Source organism: Coregonus lavaretus (assembly GCF_964263955.1).
Source record: "Coregonus lavaretus genome assembly, chromosome: 32".
Classification (NCBI taxonomy): Eukaryota; Metazoa; Chordata; class Actinopteri; order Salmoniformes; family Salmonidae; genus Coregonus; species Coregonus lavaretus.
In genome coordinates, this window is record NC_140019.1 from 33,208,661 (window position 1) to 33,216,452 (window position 7,792).

The window sequence follows — 7,792 nt, forward strand, 5'->3', positions numbered from 1 at the left end:
CTCTAAAGCTCTGTCAAAGTGCCCATTGGGTTCTTGGTCACCTCCCTGACCAAGGCCCTTCTCCCCCGATTGCTCAGTTTGGCCGGGCAGCCAGCTCTAGGAAGAGTCTTGGTGGTTCAAAACTTATTCCATTTAAGAATGATGGAGACACTGTGTTCTTGGGGATTTCAATGCTGCAGAAATGTTTTGGTACCCTTCCCCAGATCTGTGCCTCGACACAATCCTGTCACGGAGCTCTACGGACAATTACTTCAACCTCATGGCTTGGTTTTTGCTCTGACATGCACTGTCAACTGTGGGACCTTATATAGACAGGTGTGTGCCTTTCCAAATAATGTACAATCAATTGAGTTTACCAAAGGTGGACTCCAATCAAGTTGTAGAAACATCTCAAGGATGATCAATGGAAACAGAATGCACCTGAGCTCAATTTCGAGTCTCATAGCAAAGGGTCTGAATACTTATGTAAATAACGTATTTAAGTTTTTTATTTTTAATACATTTGCTAAATTTTCTAAAAACCTGTTTTTTCTTTGTCATTATGGGGTATTGTGTGTAGATTGCTGAGGATTTGTTTTATTTATTTAATCAATTTTAGAACAAGGCTGTAACGTAACAAAATGTGGAAAAAGTCAAGGGGTCTGAATACTTTCCGAAGGCACTGTATCTGTGTGAGTAAGACCTTTAAACAGGTCTACATTCACAAGGCCGCAGGGTCAGACGGATTACCAGGACGGGTACTCCGAGCATACACTGACCAACTGGCAAGTGTCTTCACGGACATTTTCAACCTCTCCCTGTCTGTGTCTGTAATACCAACATGTTTCAAGCAGACCACCATAGTCCCTGTGCCCAAGAACACTAAGGTAACCTGCCTAAATGACTACAGACCCGTAGCACTCACGTCTGTAGCCATGAAGTGCTTTGAAAGGCTGGTCATGGCTCACATCAACACCATTATCCCAGAAACCCTAGACCAGGGGTGTCAAACTCATTTTAGCTCAGGGGCCACATGGAGGAAAATATATTCCCAAGTGGGCCGGACCGGAAAAATCATGGTATATATAACTTAAAAACAACAACTTCAGATTGTTTTCTTTGTTTTAATACGATCAACATACAACATAAAGCTGGAGCCTGAGGACAGTGTGTCCAAAATAGTACAAGCACAACATCACTATTAATCATAAAACACGTCAAGTTTATTTGAAAATTCTAAAGAAAAAGAACACACAAACACACAATGCCTCAGTGATTAACAGAACTGTTTCACAGATCACAGAACTATATCAGGGTGTCATTTCTCAGGCAGAAATGTAGATAAAAATAATGAAATCCTGTTCCCCAAACAAGTGCAAGAACCACAGAGTCAAGAATAGGTTAAATATACAAATAAAATTAAATCAATTAAAAACAATAGCACATCAACATAAAAACATATAAACATAAAGCTGGAGCCTGAGGACAGTGTCCAAAAGCACAACATCACTATTAATCATAAAACACCTCAAGTTATTTGAAAGTTCTGAGGACAAAGAACACACAAACACACAATGCCTCAGTGATTCACAGAAGTATATCACAGATCACAGAACTATATCAGGGTGTCATTTCTCAGGCAGAAATGTAGATAAAAATAATGAAATCCTGTTCCCCAAACAAGTGCAAGAACCACAGAGTCAAGAATAGGTTAAATATACAAATAAAATAAAAACAATTAAAAACAATAGCACATCAACATAAAAACATATAAACATAAAGCTGGAGCCTGAGGACAGTATCCAAAAGCACAACATCACTATTAATCATAAAACACCTCAAGTTATTTGAAAGTTCTGAGGACAAAGAACACACAAACACACAATGCCTCAGTGATTCACAGAAGTATATCACAGATCACAGAACTATATCAGGGTGTCATTTCTCAGGCAGAAATGTAGATAAAAATAATGAAATCCTGTTCCCTAAACAAGTGCAAGAACCACAGAGTCAAGAATAGGTTAAATATACAAATAAAATAAAATCAATTAAAAACAATAGCACATCAACATAAAAACATATAAACATAAAGCTGGAGCCTGAGGACAGTGTCCAAAAGCACAACATCACTATTAATCATAAAACACCTCAAGTTATTTGAAAGTTCTGAGGACAAAGAACACACAAACACACAATGCCTCAGTGATTCACAGAAGTATATCACAGATCACAGAACTATATCAGGGTGTCATTTCTCAGGCAGAAATGTAGATAAAAATAATGAAATCCTGTTCCCCAAACAAGTGCAAGAACCACAGAGTCAAGAATAGGTTAAATATACAAATAAAATAAAATCAATTAAAAACAATAGCACATCAACATAAAAACATATAAACATAAATCTGAAAGCGTTGCTCAAACTCCCGTAACAGTCCCGTTATTTTATCTTTGAACCGCTTCATGTCTGCCATATGTTGGGTCGCGCACACATTTTTCAGACAGGGGAAGTGAGCTGCATCACCACCGGCAAGTTGCGTCTCCCACAATGACAGCTTCAACTTGAAAGAACGTATGCTGTCATAATAATGCGTGACAACTTTGTTGCGCCCTTGCAGCTGTTTGTTCAAGTTATTCAGGTGCTCTGTAACATCCACCATAAATGCAAGGTCCTGCATCCATTCTGCGGAATGAAATTCTAACACTGGTTTGCCCTTTTCTTCCATGAACTGTTCAATTTCTTCTCGTATATCAAAGAAACGCCTCAGCACAGCACCTCGGCTTAACCATCTTACCTCAGTGTGGTATGGCAGGCCATAGATGTGGTCTTTCTCTCTGAGAAGGCTGTCAAACTGACGGTGATTCAGGCTTCTGGATCAGATGAAATTAACAGTTTGGATGATCACCTTCATGACGTTATCCATCTTTAATGACTTGCAACACAAAGCCTCCTGGTCCAAAATACAGTGAAAAGTCAAAAAATCACGTCCTCCATTTGCAGATTGCACTTTCTCTCTGAACTTTGTCACAACGCCTGCTTTTTTCCCGATCATTGAGGGCGCACCATCTGTAGCCAGGCTGACAGCGCGGGACCAGTCCACTCCGACCCTGTCCAGCGCGCCGACGAGTGCGGTAAAAATATCAGCTGCTGTCGTTGTATCTGTCATCGGCACCAACTCCACGAACTCCTCGGTGACGGTCAATGTGTCATCAACTCCGCGGATGAAAATGGCCAGTTGTGCAACATCTGTAATGTCCGTGCTTTCATCAATTGCAACCGAAAACGCAATAAATGACTTTACTTTTTGCTTCAACTGGCTGTCCAAATCCACTGAAAGATCGGAAATCCTGTCTGCAACTGTGTTTCTTGTCAGGCTGATATTTGCAAAAGCCTGCCGCTTTTCAGGGCACACAATCTCCGCTGCCTTCATCATGCATGTTTTTACAAATTCACCCTCACTAAATGGTTTTGAAGCCACTGCGATTTCATTAGCAATGAGGTAGCTAGCTTTCACTGCAGCGTCACTGATGTCTCGGCTGTGAGTAAACACAGACTGCTGTTTCTTCAGACCCGCTGTTACGAACCCCGTGGCTTTGAACGTCTAGGGTGATGGACATGAGACCCGTAACATAATGCATGTAAATTATAAGTGTGGCATGGACCAGTGAGAACAAATATGACACAACTACCATGAACTACCGTCAAACACAAATGGTTTATTTCTGAACACACGGTATGGGGTTTGGGAAAAAGGGCTGAGCAGGACCCAAGAAATGAAACAATAGTGTAAAACACCCCTAAACTGATCTTGCCTGCCTCAAGAACCGCTAGGCTACTGCTACCATACAAAAATACAGTGGGTGGTCCGCTCAGGTCTAACTAGTGTTTATAGACAGTTCTTTCTACGGGAAATGTATGCCCAAGGGCAGCTAGCTCAAACTCCCCTTTTCCCAGAAACACACAATAGTTACCAAACAGAGTAACCAGCAACTTAGTGAGTACTCTAAACAAAGGACATCACAGTATCCATTACTCACATACAAAACAGTAGTCTAACAGAATTACCAATCATAGTAAACAGCACTTAGTGAGTAATCAAAAACAGGACACCACCGTGTCCATACTCACATACGGAAATATTCTCTCTCTCTCTCAACAAACACAAGACTGGTTTTTATACAATGGGATGTGTGATTGAACAAACGAGTAACAGGTGGTGCAATACACAGGAATGTTCACTGATTGGTCCAATCAGCAGACACCTCAACGACCACCAATCAGGAACATACAGGACACCTGTGATTAGGGCAGAAGGAGAGAAACACACAAAAACACAGGATACCTGTATCCGTAACACTCCCACCCTTAAAAGAGCAAACCACAATGGTTTGCGACACACGTACTATCACAACACCCAAATTCACAAATCATCCTGCCGGGATAACAAAAAAAACCTAGATCATCAAACACGAGACAAAGCATCTGCCATCACATTATCTAACCCCTTTTTGTGGCGGATCTCCAAATTATAATTTTGCACGACAAGTGCCCAACGCATAAGGCGTTGGTTCTGGTTGTACATCCGGTGGAGAAAAACTAAGGGGTTATGGTCAGTATAAACTATCACTGGTAATGCACTGGAACCAACATAAACTTCAAAGTACTGCAGAGCTAACAACAAAGCTAGAGCTTCTTGTTCAATGGTGGAATAGTTTGTCTGACATTTGTTAAATTTCCGTGAAAAATAACAGACAGGATGGTCCACTCCACTCTGGTCTTGCTGCAGTAGAACAGCACCAGCACCTCTGGCACTTGCATCTACCTCCAGTTTAAACGGTCGTTCAAAATCTGGCGCAGCAAGAACAGGAGTACTACATAAGAGTGCTTTAGCAGTGTTGAAAGCAGTACAACAATCTTCAGACCATACAAATTTTCTTGCCGGACTGAGCAAATCCGTTAATGGAGCAACTACCGCAGAGAAATTTTTACAGAAACTACGGTAGTAGCCAACCATCCCTAAAAAACGGCGTAGCTCTCTTCTGGTGGTAGGTGCGGGAAATGCGTTTATAGCTGAGACCTTGGCATCTACAGGGCGCACCTGACCATGGCCGACCTGTTTACCAAGATAAGTAACAGTGGCCTTCCCAAACTCGCACTTTGCTAAGTTCAGGGTTAGAGAAGCGGTTGCTAGACGTTCACACACTACCCTTAGAGTGTTAACATGATCAGACCACTCAGTTGAATAAATTACCAGATCATCAAGGTAAGCACTACAATTAGGAACTCCAGCCAATACTGTGTTAACCAGGCGTTGGAAAGTGGCTGGTGCGTTCCGCATCCCAAATGCCATGACAGCATATTGTAGGAAGTGATCTGGGGTCACAAAGGCAGAGATGTCGGAGGCACGTGGGGTTAACGGCACCTGCCAGTAACCTTTTAGAAGATCTAGTTTGGTTACATAAGTAGCAGCACCAACAGTATCAATACAGTCATCCAGTCTGGGTAACGGGAACGAGTCGGGCACTGTGACAGCATTGACCTTCCGATAGTCCGTACATAATCTGGATGTCCCATCAGGTTTAGGAACCAGAATGCACGGAGAACTCCAAGGACTTGAACTTGGCATAGCCAGGTTATTCTCCAGCAAATAACCGACCTCACCTCTCATTATCTTTCTCTTAGAGACGTTGACACGATAAGGATGTTGCTTGATAGGTGCAGCGTTTCCAACATTAATGTCATGTTCTAACACATTAGTACATGTAGGAACATCATTAAAAAGACATGGAAAGCTGTGTAATAGTCTCACAATATCATCTGACTGTCTGTCCGTTAAATGAATCAGGCTTGACGGGAGAGACAGCAGCATCTCTGAATTGGGCAATCTAGCACACTGCTGCTGAGTATTGCGCAACTCCAAACCATCTCCGTCCACATCATTAACATGACCTCCCACTACAGCCGTAGCAGCAATAGAGACAGCCGACTCGGCCAGTTTCTCTGGACTGTCTACCTGAGTGACGGGTCTGGTGTGGTATGTCTTCAACATGTTAACGTGGCACACACGAGATTGGCGTTTTCTATCAGGAGTCTGTATCACGTAGTCAGTTTCACTTAGTTTCTTGTCAATGACATAAGGACCAGAGAAACGTGCTGACAATGACGCTCCTGGCACAGGCAACAATACAAGAACTCGGTCACCTGGCTGCAGTGAACGAGAAACAGCCTGTGTGTCATAGTGTCGTTTCATCCGTTTCTGGGAGGAAGACAGCGCTTCCTTTGCTAGAGCACAGGCAGCATGTAGGCGCTCACGAAAGCGACTAACGTAGTCCAACACATTTTCTTTCACACACAACTCTTGTGACAAAAACTGATCCTTAAGGACTTTCATAGGTCCTCTCATGGTGTGTCCAAACACCAGTTCAGCTGGGCTGAACCCTAGAGATTCCTGTACTGTCTCACGGACAGCAAACAACACTAGAGGAACTCCCTCATCCCAATCTTTCTCAGATTCCAAGCAATATTTACGGAGCATAGACTTCAGGGTCTGATGCCAACGTTCAAGCGCACCCTGAGACTCTGGGTGATATGCGCTTGACACACGGTGTGTAACTGACAAGGATTTTAACACTTGTTTGAAAAGTTTAGAAAGGAAATTCGTACCCTGATCAGTTTGTATCACCCTAGGTAATCCAAAAGTTGAGAAGAATTTGATCAACGCTTTACTCACCACCGGAGCAGTAATCCTCCGCAGAGGAATGGCCTCTGGGTACCTGGTGGCCACACACATAATTGTCAACATAAACTGGTTACCAGATTTTGTTTTTGGTAATGGTCCAACACAATCAACCATCACATGTTCGAAGGGTTCACCTATGGCCGGTATGGGACAAAGAGGCGCGGGGGAAATAACCTGGTTCGGTTTCCCAACTACTTGACAGGTGTGGCAAGTCCGACAGAACTGAGCCACATCTTGTTTTAAGCCAGGCCAAAAGAAATGTCGCAAAACACGATCATAAGTCTTGGTGACTCCCAGATGTCCGGACCACTGGTGATCATGAGCGAGGGATAAAACATTTTGTCGAAAGGCTGTAGGAATCACTATTTGGTAAACAGCATTCCAATCTTCGCCAGCGTCAACATGGGATGTCCATTTACGCATGAGGAGATTACCATTAATGAAATATGCCATGTTTTTCTTCTTTAGCTCGTCCTCTGAGACAACACTAGAAAAACATTTAGCCAGGCTAATGTCAACCTGTTGGTTAGCGATCAGCTGCTCACGAGTAACTGGTAACGGTATTGCCTCAGCAACAAGTTCCACATCCTTCTTCCTTTCTCTGGACTGTTGGTCAGACTGCACCAGCTTACCAGAGGTAGCACCCGAACTATCCTCTGGGTCACACTCTCTGAATAGAATCGTGTTCGACAAATCTATCACTTCACCCACTTGTCGTGCTTGAGCACGTGTGACAGCACAAGCGGGGAACACATCTGGATAACCCTGTGCCAGCTCCTCGGAGAGAGACTGGTCACTTTTATCCAATACCTCCAATACGGGTATCACCTTTCCTCCGGCAATATCGTTGCCCATTATAAATGTCACACCTTTTACTGGCAACATAGGACGTACGCCAACTCTGAACAATCCACTGACTAACTCAGAGTGTACGTTCACAAAGTGCAATGGCACTGGGACGAAACCCATTTCAATTCCTTGTACTAACACACTGGAACCACAATATGTATTATTAGACAAGGGCAACACATCAGCTAGTATGAACGACTGCGCCGCACCAGTATCTCTGAGGATTC